The sequence below is a fragment of the Trachinotus anak genome, unplaced genomic scaffold (assembly GCF_046630095.1).
Source record: "Trachinotus anak isolate AG129_WGS33_773 ecotype Australia unplaced genomic scaffold, CSIRO_AGI_Tana_v1 ptg000013l, whole genome shotgun sequence".
Classification (NCBI taxonomy): Eukaryota; Metazoa; Chordata; class Actinopteri; order Carangiformes; family Carangidae; genus Trachinotus; species Trachinotus anak.
The window spans coordinates 19,959,941-19,979,446 of record NW_027273864.1 but is presented as its reverse complement, the minus strand read 5'-3'; the positions used below and the strand labels follow the sequence as shown (position 1 = coordinate 19,979,446).

The 19,506-nt window shown below is 40.2% G+C and overlaps 1 protein-coding gene across 4 annotated transcripts in view; it reads left to right on the top strand.

Annotated features, from left to right (window-relative positions):
* The window catches only part of rpl29 (ribosomal protein L29), a 62,123-nt gene that overhangs the window by 19,435 nt on the left and 23,182 nt on the right, over positions 1-19,506 (top strand). Inside the window, exon 1 of one of the 4 annotated variants that reach the window (XM_071494142.1) lies at positions 9,790-9,800. The exons of 2 other annotated variants lie outside the window; for them this stretch is intronic. The gene's annotated coding sequence lies outside the window, so the exon portion shown is untranslated. Of the gene's footprint in view, positions 1-9,789; positions 9,801-14,280; positions 14,292-19,506 lie in introns of those variants that run through there. One more of the 4 variants, XM_071494140.1, reaches the window with a different exon arrangement.

Below are 19,506 nucleotides of genomic sequence, written 5' to 3'. Positions count from 1 at the left end.
TAAATTACTAGTTATTCTGAGGTAATATGCTGTATACCAGCATATGGTTTCTATCTCTATACACTGACAGTGTAATGCACAAGAAACAGGAAATAATAACTGTCTCTCCTTCGCAGTGGTTCTCTCCCTGATACCTGCCTGTCCGTCAACTGTCCTCCTATATAACCTTTCCTGTCATTTCTAGCTTCTACTACTAGTGCTTAATAATGGCTCATATATACATTAAAGGTAACAATGGGGGAGAGAGAAAGAGAATTACCAAATCTGGGAAGCAAGGTTATAGCTGGCTTTAAGTATATCTCCTCATCTCCTCCAGTGCTGTCCTCGCTCCTTGTCCCTCCCTCTACAATGGCTCTCCTTAATTTTTCCTATGACTTCCTCCGGCATCGCACCATGAAGACAGCCATTCACCTCATGGTAATTCAGACAGGATATTACAGTGACAGTGGCGGTGAAATAATGGAAATTAAGGGTACACCCTCTCTGGTTTCCTGGCAGCGCAATGACAGGGTTTCCCACATGCCAATTATCATCATGATAGTTCATGTAACAGGAAATGTTTCCTGCTCTAATTTGAAGTAATTAAAGCGAGCTTATCAAGAGCTGGGACAGTTAAAGTAATTAATCGACAGCACTGTGCCATTTCCTGTTTTGTCTTTTCTCCTGAGGCATGTCCATGGGCTCTGCTACTCTGCCTTTGCTACCTGTCAACTGGATCTGAAGACCACAAGTTGTGGTTTCATTGCCTCAAGTGATGTCACTTAAGTCAGTGTCAACTGGATCTGAGGACTACAAATTTGAAAATGAAAAGAGTCTGAGGGTGAGGAGTTAGAAAGAAGTAAATATGCCAGACCTGTGCCGCCTACTCCTCAACTCTGCTTGAGACTAGCTGGTTGAGGCTACATTAGCCACTGCAAGCATAGCACACATTCCCCACATTGCATTGTGGGAAATGTAGATGCCAAGTTTTGAGAGGAATTCATGGAATAAAAAAGGCAATATCTTTTTTTAAGCTGTCTTTCACTAAGCCAACGATCGTAAAGGAGTGTAATGCTAAAATGGCAGAGTACTCTTTTAAAGATGCAGGTAAAGGTAAGTTTGAGTTCCAAAGTTAGGTCCCCTTTAGAGGGACAATGTGCTCAAGTTGGTTTTTGTGCCAAGGTATTCATTTATTTTCCGAAATAAATAAGTGAATGAATAATGTAGGCAGCAAAAAAACACATAATCCTCTACTCAGTCAATCATGATTTTAACAAGGTTTTGTGCAACCAGGATATATTATATTATATTATATTACATTATATTATATTATATTGGTGAATGAAGGGTCACAACTGAAAGATATCTGATCTCAACTCTTCCTCCTTTGGAGAAACTGCAGGTGCCAACACGCCTCAGGACAAAATATGTAAGGCTGGTGAAGAAATTCAGACTCTGCATGTATGTGTGCTGGCTGTCATTTCTGCGGCCTATAACACATGAAATACTTTTAATGTTGGTACCATAATACTGTTGTACCATTGAAAGACGCTGCCATTTTTATTCCCCTGAACAGACTTATTTCAGAAAAGGCCATACCTCCATCTTCTTTCGATGAGATTCTCCTCGTGTTTGACAGAACTATAATTCTTACAGATAAATTGTATTGGCCACAGCCATGACATTGACAAACAGTGGAGCTCAGGCCTGTCTATTTTTATGAAACGCTCCACTGTTTCTAGCTCCTTTGATTGGCTCAAATAATTACAGTAAATAGCTGCCATGGCTGCTACTGCTGCTGCTGCAGTACTCAAGTGAGCACTGTCCTCCCACTGTGAGTGCTACTGTACTGATGCACTGGACTCTCTCAGCTCTCCTTCACAGTTATATAAAGAACCAGCACAGTACTCTCTCCAACAACGCACCACTTCAAGAGCATAATAAGAGGGGATCTGGGAGGGAGCAGAAGTGGAGGGAGGGAGTGAGGGAGGGAAGATGACAGGAGCGAGGGAGTGAAATGAGGGAGAGATGTTTCTGTTTCATCATGCTGAGACCTGCATACCTGTAAAATGGAAACTTAAAATTGACAGGGAAACAGATGAGGCTGGCAAGCAGAGAGAGAGACAAATGTTACAGTCGCATTACTTATTACTCATTCCTCAAATCTACCTGCCATGTTGTGATCACCGTCCTCATCGCATCTTCATCATTAGCTTTCATTCTGAGTATTGCTGTGCTTGATTATTTACCCCCATCCTCAGTGATGTTTCGTCAGCAAATATGCTTCATGCTGAAATGTATAGTAATAAATGTTGTGTAGTTTCACTATTGTAATGATTGTTGTCATTTCTCCAGGCCAACGCAGATTACACATTTGACAGACTCTGTGACACACTTGACAAACAAAATAACCCGTCCACACCCTGTCGGTGCAACTGGTGGAAAGGAAGTGGGGTCTCCTACATGTGTTACACAATTCAGTCCATTTGCGGTTTCACAGATCATGAGGGTTTTGGTTCAGGCGCAATATCCGTCTCTCCATGTATCCTCGGAATACACAAATAAAAGCTTCACTACTGAGCAGAGAGTAAGGAGAAAGAAAAAAATGAGGCAGAAAGAAAAGTGAATGCAAAACAGAGGGGGTGAACACGAAAGCGAAACAAGCTGAAAAAACCTCATTGTAGTTACTGAAAGTATTAAAAATACATATACCGTAAAAACTCTTAGCGGTACTCTCCTGCTAATAGCCATTTAGGGGGCCCATCCATCCACCCTGACCTACTTTGTACACAGATTTTGTGCTTTGTGCTTTTTGTCACCCAACTTCCTCCTTTGCTCCCGACAGACAAGCATCATGATTCCTGTTTGTCACTTTGATGTTTTTTGGCATTCGCTGAAGCGGCTGAAGCTCTTCACTTCTTAAGAGGAGGGTTTCGTTCAGTCACCTCACAGCAGATGATAACAAAGTGCTGCCAGGTGTGTATTTTGGCTTGTGCCTCTGAGACTGAACCAGACCGGCCTCTATCGGTAAGTGGGTAATAGATCCAATTTAGTAAGATGAATATGGACTTCACATCATCTATCTGCAACATGAAAGCTAAAGAAAAGCCTTTAAATTCTGTTTGAGTCTTGAGTACATGCATAACTTTATAGTGCCTTTCTCAAAAGTACAGTCTGTACATTTTCGTTGCAAAAAAACAATAGAGCAACAAATTAACTTCATCTGCACACCTTTAACCATGTAGCGGGAAAAGCTGTGAAATCAGCTTCTGTGAAGCTGAAAAATTGTGTACCAGTCGGTGGAACATGGTTAAGAAACACTAGTATGACAAAGAGCAGCTGGAGAATACACACCTTGTTAGTTCATGTGCGGCGGCTGATGAACTTCCTGTGAGCTCATTACAAACACACACCTGAACAAAGTCGTACCACAAAACACTGACATCACCTTAAACAGTGACTGGTGCCATGAAAGTAAAACATGGAAAATGACATAATAAACCCACAAAATGGGCATATAGTGTGTCATTTTGGGAATAAATCCACATCTTATATGTGTGGAACTTTACTGAGGCCAAATATGGTTACACACTTAAAGTCTGGCAGCAAAATCCAGATTGTTTTTAGACTATGATCTCAGCCACTATTGTACCAAGTGTGTGTGTGTTTGTATGTGTGTGTGTGCTTGGGCACCTATCGAATAGTGGACCTCCCAGTCGTTACATCCCCACCAGTACTAACCCCACTGCGGGAGTGCTTGAAAGTTTTGAGGAGGACATTTGTGGGTTTTAAACCTCATTAGGATCACTGAATTTTGAAGTTCCACACCCAAAGACTCAAAAGCTCTAAGAAATACAGCACAGAAGTGTTTGACCAATTGGCTCAGGGTGTTTGAGGTTCAACCACCTCCAACCAAATAATTCAGTTTGTTAGAGGGCTGCTTGGAAGTTCTGAGGATGTGGCTTCAGTACTTATGAGGCTCAGTGAATTTTGAAGTCCAGCGGCCAAAGTGAAGACTGCAAACGCTCAGAGAGAAGCTCCCAGATCAGTCAGTAGTGTGGTGGGTTTGTCTGCAACCGTAAAGCACAGATGCAGGGTCTGGTTTAAATCCTGCCCATTTTCAGTACCTGGATTGTCAAAGCCAGTCTTGCTGTGGCGGCATCTGATGCCTGTATGTGTATGTGCCTGTGTGAATGTTTAACTTTGATCATGTCCTTGAGAGCAAACATACTCAGTCTGTTCTTATCTCTTTGCCCTCTTCGACATTACCTAAGAGGCCACTGTTGTTGTTTGTTTAATTCACCTAATGTGGAATGTATTTCTGATCACTTTCATGGTAACACATATGCTTTTTAGTTGCTACAGCTATTTTGTGGCATTATTTGATGTGTTAGTTACAATCACCATCAGCCTAAGTGTTTGTTCACAAATATTGTCATGTGGAAGTTGTTTCTCTACTAGACAGTTTTCTGGACTGTTTTCTGGTCTTTCTGTCCTCTTTTCAATTTCACTAAACCTTTACCTCCTTTAACTCCTCTTGTCTTCTCCCCTTCATTATCTCTTTATTCGCTTTCATTTTCTCTGACCTATCATTACCGCACTTTCTCTCTTTCTCTATTTCCTCTGCCTCTCTCACTTCAACTTAATATCCGCCCTGCCCCCCCCCCCCCCTTCACCTCCACTTCCTCTCCCCTGGCCAGGTGTACCACAACTGCAGACAGGGTGAGGTGCTCAGCCGGTTAATAAAGTACGCCACACATGCGCCTGTTAAGTTAAAGAGTAACAAAAGACAGCAGGTGCTTGCCTCACTACAGTCAGTGACCGCAGTCCAGATTGCTGCAGCCATGACTGGGAGTGTTTTGGCAGAGAGACACGGGATGATAATCACGTATGTGCAGTATGTGTGTGAGGAGGCTTACATAAAAACTAAATCACTCATAATCCAAATGATTTTGACAGTTGACACCCTCGTCAACCCCCTTTAAATGTCCATCAAGTCATTCAGCGACATCTATTCACGCACGTGTTGGCAAGATATGCAGGTGATATGAACCCATTAAATAATCAGTGATTAGACATGCTCTCTACTCTGGCATTCATGAATGATAAATGAAACACTGTGCTGTGCTCCCCAGAGTCAGATTAGCAGGCCATTAGCACGGTGACTCCTTTAAATTGCCTGATCAGCTTGGAAGCACCTCTACTGGCATAAGACCATCTTAGCGACCGTGGGCTGCAGTTCTCATCATGAAACTACTGTTTCATCAAACCACTGTTTTGTTTAATTTAGTGTTTTCATCAACAGCCACTCAGTGTATTTGCATTCTGCCTTTGCCTTCATATAGAATGCTTTGTATTTGTTATGGGAGGATTATATTTTGTCTGCACATGATTCAAATTGCTTATAAATGCTCAAAATATTTATGTGTGTAAATGAGTTGAAATTGTGAATTGTTAGTCTATTTTACTGAAACAACATGGCACTTGTATCTTGTTTGGCTATGCTGTTTTTTAGTAAAACTCACTCAACCAGGAGTAAATAGGGCACTTGGAGGAAACTATTTTCAGCAGCGGATTAATACACATTTGGTCTGCTAGTGAGCATTTACAGAAGCAGGACAGTGTATGTTGGATTGTTTCAAAATAAACCTCAGTGCCTATGTTCATGGTATCCAGTGTGACAGTGTGGCTAACTGATGTGAGCTGTGCTTCAATTCAGGGGCCACATCCCCCAAAGGATGCATTGGAAGACCAAATGCATCCTTCACAGTGGGGTGACAAGGTTGTCCCATTCTGAAGGCTCCTTCAAATACAGTTGAGAAATGCATCCTTCGTTTCCCAGATAACGAAGGATCCAACGGGCCCAGCAGCCAAACCTATCCCAAGATGCATTACGCACTAGTGATGAATCATTTTTCAAAAAGAGAATAGGCAGACTCTGCAAATAAAACACTGACTGAGGATAAATAGGAAATCCTCTGTAGACCAGATCATCGGATTTCAGTCCGGCCTACAGAATCAATGTGGTTCATAGTCTCCTTCGTAGACTGAATTGGGACACAGCTGTGGTTTTGACAGTTTTTGGACATCAATGAGGGATAAGCTGTATCAGGTGTTGGCCACACAGGCAATACTTGTTATGGTGGTCACTGTTGGTTTGATCTTCTCATGGGATTAAATTAAATCAAGAGATGCTGGCATGATAATTATCAGAGGGGTGGATCTAAGTTTGACTTGTTAATATAATCACATTTTCCTTTAATATAACTATATTTGGGTGTTTTCAATGCAAACCTTTTCACTTGATACGTTTGTTTAATATTTCAAGCAGAGGATTTTTTTCCTTTTGAAGCTCATAGCTACCAAGTGATGTCTTTATTCTATTACGCCCACTGAAGAAGCTAAACTGGAATTGATGAAACACTGTTTGAAACATATCACCTTCCTATCTGCATGTTGTGTTACAGCTGCTACTTCAACATTCGTCCTTTGCTCTGTGTGCGTGTGTGTGTGTGTTTTTTTTTTTTTATTGTTCATATCAGAAGCTTTGGTAAATTCTTAGACCTCCTACATGTAATGAGCTTCTGAACGTCTTTCTGTTGTTATCTTGCTCTAACTTCTCTCACATTCTTTGAAAAGGCTGCACACTCCAGCTGTAGCGTGAAACCCGTGAGGACACTCAGTCCCTTGGTTATATGAGGCAGAGAGATGGGGAAGTGGAGATAAAAATAATTTTTTGCGGGCCGATCCATCTGATGATAACAGAGTTCTCTTTAGCTGTTACCATGGTAACGGGGGACAGGAAGGAAGTGGATTTGTTGCAGAGCTCAGCAGGACAGAAACCAGAATAAGTGATTATAGGTTGTAGAAGATCCTGTATGTGTGTTTGTGGTGTGTTAAAATATTACACAATTGTGAAAGCTACTGCAAGTAGAAAGGCTCCTATTACTGGGTCTTCCTTATTAGTGTCGTAGCATGTTGTGGTAGTAGTGGAGAGGTCTTATCATCGTGCCCTGGACTCTAGCCAGGGGTCTTATCTGTCCCCATTAGATTATCTATCAGCTTGCATAATCAGCCTCTGCAAACTCCCACTGACCTAAACTGCACTGTACTGAACCCAAATCAGCTGAATTGAGACTGTGTACACCAGACTGTGCCCTGATTATACATGTTGTCAGCAGGATGGCACCTGTGATTCAGTCCCCCTTCGCAGTAAAAATGCATCCTACTGACGTGTGCTTGAGCAACAAAGTGAATCTCTTTTCCCTCAAGTGGTGCAGTTCTGTATCAGAAGTTGTACTTTGATCTCACCGTGGAGGGGGCAAAAGATGAATTTATCTTTCAGGGATCAATAGTGTAACATAAGATACCTTTTTACAGAATTTACTAAGCGAGGAGGACCTGTAAAAGCACATCTGTGTGAAGAAAATATTAGACCTCCAGTACATTCACCTTTTCAAGAGGAGAAACCAAGCTCATATGTTGTAGGAAGTGTGATTTTAGCTACATCTCTGCAAGTCCGAGCCATGATAGATGTGAAGCATTCACACATGTCTAAACACTTTGTCTTTGAAGGCTTGATCTCCATGAACCAGAGAGGATTTTGAGAATGTGTGTGGAGCTGAAGCCAGAGAGAACTGACAGTGTCGATACTGTAACTGTCTGACCACTGCCAAGTGAGAAATGAGAGAGAAAGGTGGGAGTATAAATCCTGATTGTGTGGCCAGTCGACACAGGCAGGGAGCTGGCATGTGTAAACACAGGAAATAGATCACAATGACGGACTTTTCAGATGGGGAAAAAACACAAAACATGTATATGTAAGACGTTAAGATTTTATTTTTCTTAATTGGTTGAAATCTCATTGTCAGCTTGGAAAATCTAGGTACAGCTATGTGAGGGAAAAGCTCTTCCCCTTCTGCACAACTCTACAGCATCTAGCATTAAAACACACTTCCAGTAAAGATGCAAAACAGAGGATGACCAGTGGATGTTTTTACAGGAAGTGAGTTTCACTGTTGAAAAACAAAGCAAATAAAACTATTACGCTAACAAATCTAAAAAATGCAATGCACAGTAAACAAGGTTTAGACCAAGGGTACTGTAACGGTGAAAAAGCATGCTAACTGAGTACTTACCTTCTTCCTCTATATAAAAAGATATCACAAAGAGCAATATATGGCCAGTGAAAGAACAACATTAAGTCTCCATACAACACAGTTATGGATCTAGTAAACATAACAAAATGATACAAAATATCAATATCAACAGTCCCACAACAGAAAACTAATAGTGAATACCCCAGGCATCACATTAGCCTTAGACAAAAGAACACAGTTTAATAAAAATAATAGTAATAATAATATTATATTTTATTTACAGAGCACTTTTTGAGATACTCCAAAATTCTAATTGCCTGGCTCATCAGCATTTTTTATCTATTAGTTATCAATCTTGTCATCTCAGAAAGAAAACAAATAGCAGAATAGATTTCCCCAAATATTGAACCGGGGGAAGCAGTTGCATCTCTTGAGAAGAGCTCACAGCATGTGCTCAAGAGCTGCTTCCTGGGTGTGTAATGATTTAAGAAACTATACTCTTTAGTCCTTCAATAAGCACTTCTCCTTCATGTGCTGAAGCCGAGAAAGAATCCTTCTTATGGCCTAAATTTTAAACTCTCTGTCTTCTCTATAGGGGATCCTGCAGCATTATGTAACACAACTCAATGTAGGTCAAGCCTTCATACAAAGAACGGAGCGCACACACAAGAATATATGTTGCACATTGGTACAACTTCTACTATTTATTCAGATTTTACATTTTTCAGTCTGTCTCCTGTTCCTCTCTGATTTAAATGGATTCAGATACAGGAGGTCTAGTTTTGTGCTTGTTGAACAGACACATTTCCCTTGAATAATCTCTCCCATCACAGCAAGCCTTGAAATATCTACTTTTGTGTAAAAACCCCTTCTTAAAATGTGATAAATGCGATGGTTCTGCCGATATATACCTTGAGCTTTAAACGGTGTTTGACTGATCACACCAGCTAAGAGTAATACACACACCAACAGAGAGGCTGACCCTGAGCCCTGTCCTTCAGAAAGACTCACTGAAGGCTGTTTATTCATAGTGCTGTTTTTAAAGTAACACCTCTGATTTAAAAAAAAAAAGAAAAGAAAAGAAAAGAAACATAGCTTAATGAAACCATTGCTCTCTGAATACCACTTTCTCAAAAAAGTCATATAATATGTAGACTGGTGTTAGACAGAAACACAACCAAGGATAGTCTCAGCTCTTCAAGCAGCAACATGTGGATTATATTTGTCTGGATGGTGTCGCGGGCATGCAAGTCTCAGTATGAATGAAGGAGAAATAAAATAAATTCAAAGGGGCAGTCCATCAATTTTTCATGCTCATGTTTCTGGGGATTGGGCTTTGAAAGATGACTACGGAGTCACATTGTGCGATGTCTGTGTTTTTTTGGGCTTCTTATAGTCATATTAACAACTAAAATACGTGATATCTTAGGTTCTGCTGCATCAATCTTGACTATTCTTTTATTTCATTTTTTTCACATCTGTCTCACAGCCCACAGCCAGATTAACCTGCTAGGGGGCCCTGGGACAGAAATGTGCTGCTGAGCCCTTATTAACCCCCCTTCGTTGTTTCAATGCCCCCTTAAGGCTGAAAAAATGCTTCTCCCTCATTCACTTGATTGAGGCCAGTCCAGTAACGCCGCAGGGGTGTCAACACAGTGGGCTGTATTTCTACTGTTTACCTCACAACTGGTGTAATAAAAGATGGAAAAGTTGTGTCTGTGGTAATTTTCCAAAGTTGTAAAATCCTGTCTCTGAGTTTTATAAACCACTGTGCAGTGTTTAAATGTCTGATAAACATTTAAACTCACTGATCTGTTACTCAAACTGGACTTATTGGATCTACTATTTCATATCTCAGTAGCACCTGAAGCGAAATGGCCCCACCAGCGCAACCCCATGCATTGTTTGAAAAGAGGGCTGCTGGACGCCCACTGGAGGCTCATTGGGGTCTTGAGTCAAGATTAGCAATCCTACCTTGCACAAGACCCCTAAATTTATGGAAGTGCAACATTAAATAACTAGAGTACTCCTATTTTAAGTCAGTTGCCAAATGATAGAGAGAAGGCTTCATTTCTTTTTTTCAGTTTTATGAATATTGAGAGGCAAAAATGAGTCAAGTGATGAGTCTGTATCACTTGAAATGCCATTTGTGTCTTACCAAACTCTGCCTTTGTTGTTTAGACTAAGTAAACATGTGCAGACTGCATGTCAAATGCTTTATTATTGAGGAGTACATGCGTTTTGGAATCAGCAGGGATGAAAACTCTCTGGTGGATTCAAAATAATCATGAATGTTCTTTCCACATTGTAATCTCATTATGTGCTCACAGGGTGTTCTCGTTTCATTCAAACACGCTTAATTGTCTCCATAGCTAATTCATCCCATGTCTCTTTTTTTTCTTTCATCCAGCTAATGCTTTTTTTTAATGGAGTCCTCACTCACTCTTTTTCCCTCATCTGGTGTCCCCGTCTTTACTTGTCCTCTCTCTCTGACTCTTCGTTTCAGTCTGTCTCTCCTCATTAGTGTCCATTATCTGTGGGGAGAGCTAAAGATGCAGCGTTCAGAGTCAAGATGTCAACAAGTCATTTCCTGCAGGAGATACAGGACACTGTGTCTGCGTGCGTGTGTGTGTGTGTGTCGGGGCTACTAATAAGCTACAAATCCCCTGGTTGTGTGGCTGCCGAGGCTGCTACTTATTGCTGAACATGAATCTCGGCTTTACAGCACAGCAGCTGAGATGTCTGCTTCAGTGTGCATGTGTGTGTGATTGCACACACACACACATACACATGCACACAAACTCTCACACACACGCATGCACACAGATTAGTTTCTATCATCACACTAAATGGAATCCCTTCAAGTAGAAGAGGGATTCCTGCACTATAAGTAATAGCTCAATAAATTACACCTGCTAAATATAGCCCGGTGGGGAAAAAAAAGTGTTGAATGACCACCATGTTTTCAAATGCAGAAAACAGGAATATGATTCTTCATCATGAAGGAATTACATGACGAAGATTGGTCGACAAACAGGCAGACTTTGATATAGTACAGTGCAAAGGAATGGTGTTGTGGTGTATGCGGTGAATGGACGCAAATATTTGTTTTCACCTCAGCTGACCTTGGTTCAGTTTCAAGTCATGTCAGCTGGCACTTTCAGCGTTTCTTTTTTTTCATAACTGAAACAATATCCTATCCAGATGGTTCCTAACCCAGGGGCAGAAACCCCAAGGACTCCTAAAATTTGTCAAAAGACAATTAAAGTAATAAAAATCAATAAAAAAAACATGTGACATAAAATTATTTTTACCCTTTGTTTTTGCAAAATTGTGGAAACATTCATTTCTTCCATTCTTAACTCATCTCCACATTAACACCATAACCTATGATGAGTGTTCACAGGTAGATATTGCCACATTTTAAGCCCAAAAGAGGACCACTGTCCTAACCATTATGTAAATTGTGTTCAGCTGAGTTTTAGTGTCTGAAATGTACACTTACCCTGAAGCCTAATCCTTGAATAAACTTGTTTTAGTTGCCAAAATATAAGCTGTGAATGGTTAGAAAAAGAGTTTCATGTTTCATGTCATTGTGTTGTCGTCACTTAATCTAGTTTGTAATGAAGAAATATATTGTGGCATTGATATAATTTGTGCTGACAAAATGTTCTTTGTGTGTTCAGAGGTTCTGCTTATTTTGTGAATTTTAATAACTTGAATGGCCACAAATTAGATAACGCTGATACTTATACTTAATCAGTGGCTTTTCTAACTAGCTAATTATAGAAGGAGTTTATCAATTAAACAAATAATAATAAGATGTAAGATGTCATCATAACGGAGGAGACCCATCGCCTTTTCCCACGTTTTACATTTCATAATACATGTTGAATAGCTTGGTTTTTGAAAATCACTCAACCTAACAAGAATCTGAGTTTCTGTCATCTCTCTCTCAGAGGGTTGAGGGTTGTGACAATGTCTCTGCCTCCCTCTGTTAACAGCAGCATGTGACAGGGTCAAGTCAAATCTGCCCTCTCACTTTTTCAGCTAACAAGCCACCGCACGCTTGACGGTGACACATGGTGTGCATTTGGAGCTGAGAACAGATCATTATTAGAAGATTTTCTGCTGTAGGCAGGAGCAGAGAGGAGGAGACGATCACGCCATGTTGGCAACGGACTAGATTTGGTCCTTTGCTAAATTTCTGATCTGATCATGTTTTAATGCTTCATTCTTCTCACCAGTCTTAATAGGTTTTCACTGTCCAGCTTGTTGTCCAGTTTCTCTATTGGTTTTAAAGTATAATATTGCCAAAGCAGGTTGTCCAAGGTCCTGTTGTAGCTATTATACAAAGTATAATAATTCATAACACACCAATACACAACACTATATGTATTATACAACAATATACACCATTCTAAACTAGAAGCTGAAGCTTTTGATCATATTCGCACAATGTTCCTCAGCAGATGAGGTTTCTTTTTTGTTTCCTTTCAAACTTTAAAGCTAATGCGAGCAAAATGTTGAAAAGTTTACATTCTCAAATGCTAGTAATGAAAAAGGGGAGGGAGATTTGAAAGAGGCTTAGTACAATTTCATGTGTTGTTGTTATTTATGTGTTGCTGGTTTGCATATTTGGCTGCTTTATTGTCAGTTTTTAGGAAATATTACTTTATGTTTTTGCCTGAGAGTCTGCTGAGTCTTTTGTAATTTGAGCTTCATTATGATAACCAAGTTGGTTTTTAAGTCTTGATAGAGGCTGCAGTGTAACAGGAAGTGTTGCTCAGTCTCTATCTCATGTTTTTGGCAGAACTGACAGAAGTGACTCCGTGTCTGTCTCTCTCTGACTAATTCTCTGACTGTGGGAAAGTCTTGGCCCGTCCTTGGCCCGGTGCGACAGATTCCACCATGTGATCAGAGGTGACAGATTCCCTACATATCAGACGACTCGGGTGTCCACGTCCGCTTCCTGCCCTCTCGGGGACACACAACACACACACACTTACTGATACCTAAACCCCAGCGCCCAGTCTGTCTTCCTGTCCCTGTGCTCAGGGGCTAGCGGCCCAGTCCAGGTCCACACAGCTGCCAACCGTCTCAGGTTGCAGCACTCAGCCTGAAAATAGATGCTGTGACCATTAACATCCAACATGCTAACCACCCAGCTTCCTGTTAAAGCAATGATGGGCGTATGGGGTTACAGAGAGAGCAGAGGAACTCTGTTCTGCTTATGGTCAAACAGAGAAGAAAATAAAATAAAAGAATAGAATAGAAAAGGCTCATACAAAGGCTCATGTGACACTTGAGTGTCACTTACCCAGATTTTTTTTCAAAGGGGCAGATCACTTTAAATTGAATTTCACCCTGATTTTTGTTTGTTCTCACACACCAAACTGTTGCTGCGTCTTAAGGAAGATGAGCAATACGGTCCTCTTCTCATGACAAGCACAGCTCAGAAAATGCTTCCAGTAATAGACAGTGATAAGAACAATGGAAAGGAAACATTAAAATACTTGTCATGATGACAGCCAAGTTCATCATTTTTTTTGTGTGTCCCAACAGGCCATGAGAGTGTGATAGCGAGCCAGCGTGAACAACACCCGGACCCTGAAAATGATACAATGGAATTTGGCCTCGCTAATGTTATTGTTTACACCTGTACTTGTCTTGCTGTGACATGTCAAAATGTCTTCCATTAGAAAAGGCCTATTTTGGCCCTGCCCCAATAAAACAATAAAGGAAAAGACAATGACCAACCAAAATAAAATCACATTTTACATGTTACAAAGCCAGAGTTTGTGTTATAACCTGCCCTGAAGTTGTTGTGTTGTTTTGTTTCCTTTCAGCATTACCTGATCTCCACACCCACCTGCAGCTGCTCCCAATCACCTAATTATTCCCCTCAGTATATTTACCAGCACCTTTGCCATTGTTCTCTGTTTGCAGTTCAGCCTTTATGGTCAGTCCTACCTGCTTTCCTGTTATAACCTTTTGTCTCTATTTTAGGACTTTCACCTGTGTGCGCCGTGCCCTTTTGTTTTCTGCTGCCTGGTTGCTACTGAATGTTGTTTTGCTCTTTGACCCTTACCTTGACCTGTTTGCCTGTAATTCATGATGTGGACTCCTTTACTTGTCAAGGTCAGACAACCAGTCTGACTGTTCCTCTCCAAGCAAGATTTACTTGCTTGGGTGGAACAGGTAATAGTGTGGGTAAGGTTGTCTGCATATATTGTGCAAAGATTATTATTATTATTTTTGTTTTATTCTGCTAACTGCAGAAAAGTAAAATCCCTCCTCCTCTGCTGCTTCTATTACTTTGCCATGTAGAAGAATATAAACAATTAATATTTCCTAAATGATGACAACTTCCAGCACTGGTAAAAGAGAGCCAGAGCCCCCGTAAATGAAATGTAAAAAGGTCAAGCTCTAGAACTTTTGCAGCAAAAATGGTATTTTCATAAATTTCAAGATTTTCAAATAATTTATTTCTAAAATCCAAATGTCCCTCTTTTTTTGAAAGAACACACTGCAAAAATAAATAAATAAATAAAAATCTTCCCCATCTTGTCAATTATAGACCATCTTACTTTCATGAAAACAAGCACTACAAAGCAGTCATCTATCTTACCTTTATTTAATAAAACTCACTTTTAGTCTTAAAGGCTTCATCTGAGCCAAAATGTCTTGTTAAGATGAATGTTTTATGCAGTGTAGTCTGGTTCTAGATGTTTCTCCTATTGCAATATATTGCCTAGTTTAGTATTTTCTTCACATGAAAGTTTTCGAGTGGGACATAATTTGCAAAAGTCAGCTCTCAGCTGGTTGATTCAAGGGGAGAAAATGAGTAATTTTTGAGTCAGAGTGATTTTCAGTCTGGGGCTCAATGGAAAAGAGCCTCTTATCTGGTGAGTAGGTGTTCATCAGACCTATTTCTGGTTGGAGTGCCGACAGACGAGCTCAAGTGTTTCCTCTGTTTTGTCACACACACACACACACACACACACACACACACACACACCTGTGGTTTGGTGAAGCACAGATGAAATCCTCTCAAATCAACATTCAGCACTATGTAGGTGTGACAAAAGTGTGTGACAAACACACACACACACACATATATAGAGCTTAATATTTTGTTACTATGGCAACAAGGCCACAGCACTAACCGGTGTGGTGAACTGTGAGCGTGTTTATTTGTGAAAGTGTAAGTATCTCTATGCATGTAGACATTTGTTTGTGTAAACATGTGCTTGCGTGTTTAGGTGTCTGTGTGTGGCACTGACGCTGGGATTAACCTTTGTGGATATATAGTCATATCACACCACTGTTTAAGCCTTATGAAGGAGATCATTGAGGGGGGGTTTCATTACATACTCCAGCAGCTACTGTGGGAATCCTTTGATCCCACATGTGAAAATAATGTGACTACAACATCTGCTCTTCCTCACAGCTGGTGATGTTGTTCGCGCCCCAGACAGACTGGTCCCAAAGGTGACTTCCTTTTAAGCCTCACTTTTGACCAAGTTGTGACGTCTGAGCAGCACGTCTAGCCTGGGTGGCTCCTGTTTTTTTATTCAGCTCAGATGCAAGTGATACGACAAGATTAGGCGTTCTGATAAAGGGCAAAGTTTACAAGATGTTCACGTTAATTTCACACTTGAGAGGAAACTGTAACACAGCAGGAAGCAGACGTCCTGTTGCTATGGTTATCTGCAATTTAATAAAAACAGTACTTTGCGCACTGATTTAGAGAAATGGTTAAATTGTTGACAACAATGTTTAACATGTCCTCTTATAACTGACTCTACTGGCCAATCAGAAATGAGTGATCTCAGCCTCTAGCATATAGTATATTTCAACAAATACAAAATTAAATGGCTTAAAATTTTATGCAGACATTCATGTTCCCAAGAGGACAAATCTTACTGACTTTAGCAATCCCTTGACTTTCCCAAGGGACAAAATTTTAAATATCCAGTGTAATATCTTAACATTTTGTAAAGACATCCATCGACCAAGATTATGTGTCATAATGACTTTGCCATGTGTCAGATACAATTTCATCAAAGAAAGAGGCTTTTCCTCTAAACTTCTCAGATGCTTTCATGTTAATAACTTCCGTTTTGTCTTCTTTCCTCCAAGATTTATCTTGTGACCCTTTAGAGGGGCCCAACCTCCAGTTTGGAAACAACTAGACTTAACAACCCAAAGTAATTGTATGTAATAAAAATCTAATTGTTTATTTTTACAAAACAAGTACTTCTGATATTATGACCACATTTATTTGACAGTTCCTCTGTATGCTTACCTAAGTAGGATTTTAAATGAAGGGAATTTATTTTTAGTAGAGTAGTTTTATAAATTGTTGTATTGGTATTTTTACTTAACAACAGGATCTGAGTTCCTCTTTCACTACTGCTTTTACCCTTCACTGAACGTTGTAAACATACTTGCAAAATATCAGTACGTTAGCTTCGCCATTGTGAGTATGTTGCCATGTTGACTTTAGCCTTCAGCTGAAAGCACCACTGTACCTAAGAACAGCCTCACAGAGCCGATAGTGTGGCTGTACGCTCTGAGTTGCTCTCTCCTCCGTGTCCATGGTCTAATCTTGCATTTATCTCATCCCACTTGGATTACTCTAACTCTCTTCTTACCTCCATTAGCAGGACTTCCTTGGATCGTTCACAAGTGGTCCAGAATGCAACTGCCAGGCTTTTAACAAGGGCTGTTAAAAGGTCTCACATTACACCCATCTTGATATCCTTATTCTGGACCCCCCATCAAACCCAGGGTATTCCTGGGTGGGAAGCCAGGGGGGGGATTGGGGATTGGGGATTATGTCTTTGTTGCTGCACTGGAGACACCTGGTTGGTTGGGATGACTTTGAGGTGGGGAGATGGGGTCTCTTAGTGTATAGTGTGAATATTATTGTGAAATGTAAAGAGGCACCTGGTGACTCCTTGTTTATCAAAGAACACAATTAGCAATGTGCACACTCCAAAGACCAGCACTGGACATTAGAGGTGATGGAAACAACAAGTGGGTACATTCAAAAAGCGACTCCTGACCCACCTCTTTAAACCGCCTTTTCTGTAGTGTTTCCATTTTTATATTTGGTCTTTAGAGCATGTTCTTTTGTGCCATGTCTATTTATTTCATCTGTTCTCTCCAGGGAGGTGTATTATTAATAAATGTTACCATAAATAAACTAATTTAGAATATTGTCAGACTGAGAGAGATTTTATATCATATGACAAGCAGTATCTCTTTGGCTTTCTGTCTGTCTCAATCTGTCAATACTAACAGTAAGGATATACAGCAGTTCGGGTGTGCCTGGATCATTAAAATTCAAATGAGTGAGAGTACAGGGTTTCAAGGGGTTCTCCCTGCTTCATTAATAATCCACAGGAGACCAATTCACCTCCAGACAGCAGGAATACCAACTAACGTCACCCATCTTCCTCTCCCTATTCACAGACTCTCCCTTTCTCCGTCTCTGTCTGTTCATGTGTCCATCTCACATATCTTTGGGTGTGCGGATATGTATGGACTGCCTTTTGCATCCTTGTGTGTGTGTTTTTTTCGTATATACAAATGACCTCCAGACGAGACAGGATGTCTGGAGGTCAGCTGGGTGAGGTGAAGGATGTCTCCTGTTTGCCATCTAATAGGTTTGCTTAATTTAGAACGTGGGTGGTGTCGTATGGATTTCCCCTGAAGTAAATATATATTTTTATTTTTACTTCCTAAGTCATATGAAAATATGTTTACATATAATTTCAAAATATTTGATATCTTGTATTTATCAAGTATAAATTGTACTTTTACCATGAGTTGGAAATAGTGGTGTTAGGTGGTAATAATAGTAGTAATAATACTAAAGTAGTAGTGGCAATGCAGGAGCAACAGTATGAGGTAATATTATTAACAGAGGGGACTGTAGTATTGTAGCTGTAATCGCAAGTGCATTGTAGCGCTGTTATTAGCTACAGTTATACAGTAATAATGGGAAATAAGCAACACTGTTAGTATCTGTTGTTCTATGCAGTACTATTAGCACTAGTAGAAAATAGTAAGAGTAAATGTTGTATAATATAAGTTGTCACAGTAGAATAATTCAGTCAACCCTGTCTCCTACATTTATATGCCACTTATTTGTTGTGCCTGTTGTATGTTGATGGGAAACATAGTTGCTGCCTGGGTTTTATTTTCACGGGTAATGTTTTTTTTTTTCCGAGTGGTTGGGCATACAAAGCAGAGTGCTTTGGGGCAACTAAAGCACTTCGGTCAAGTTTAGGAGAAAGCTGAGGTCTGGTAAAATGGTAATAAGGTAAACATGTTGTGCTTTGTGCTTCAGGGGCCGTAGTCAGTAAAGATCCTAAGGCTAAAATGAGCTCCTAACTGGAGAAGTTAGGAGAAACTCCAAAAAATAAAGGCTGTGTCAGTCCAAACTTTTAGATGCCTAAGTTCATGGTCTAACAGTAATTCACAAAGCTTTTTTTGTCCAAATGTAGAGGAAAAAGTTGATTATTGAAATGGTTTTCTTATTTTTTTTATTTCAGCACTAGTCACTGCTCCCAGGAAGGATAATTATGAAGATGAAATGGAAACCAGTTAAAAAGAAACAGTATAGGAGTAATTTTTTCAAAAAATAGCAAAGTTGCATGCAGCAAAAACTAAAAACAGGGTGATGGTCTAGCCCAGGGGTTCCCAATACGTTGATTTCAATCGACCGGTGGATCGCAAAGGTAGTGAAGGTAGATCCTTTTTTAGATGTTAGTCTATCATTTTTCCTCCCTATGGCATTTGCCACTTGATTGACATACAGGGCGGCCAGTCTGAGATCTCTTCTCTTCTAACACACAGGTCACCACACACGCAGTCCAACGCGCAAGCTACTGCAAAACTCCAGTGAGCCTAGTGACCTAGCTGGCTTTCCAATTTATATCTACTAAAGAAGGGATGTATAAAATGTAGTCCAAATGCAGTCCACCATGACTGGTGATCATTTGGAAACCTGCTTGAGGCTAGCTACCAGCAGCTACTGTCCAGGCTATGCAACCCTGGCTGACTCCATTCAGTGCAAGTCATCAGAGTAAGGTAGTGAACATAAATGTATTGAATTGTATTGTGCCATAAGGGTTCATGCAGTTATGTAAGGTATGCCAACATATATTGTATATATAAAGTATACTCAGTATATATACATATAAATAAATATGTATTTAGCATTTTTTTAATGTAGGTACATCATTTTGACTTGGTCATTTTAAAAGTAGCTCGCAAGCCAAAAAAGTGTGGGCACCCCTGGTCTAGCAGTTGTGATAATGGCATGCAGTGTCTGGCTTCAACATCAGCATTTGAAATCAGCTGCTGTTGTTGACAAACATTCTGCTTTGGCTTGAAGGTGCCCCGACCTGTA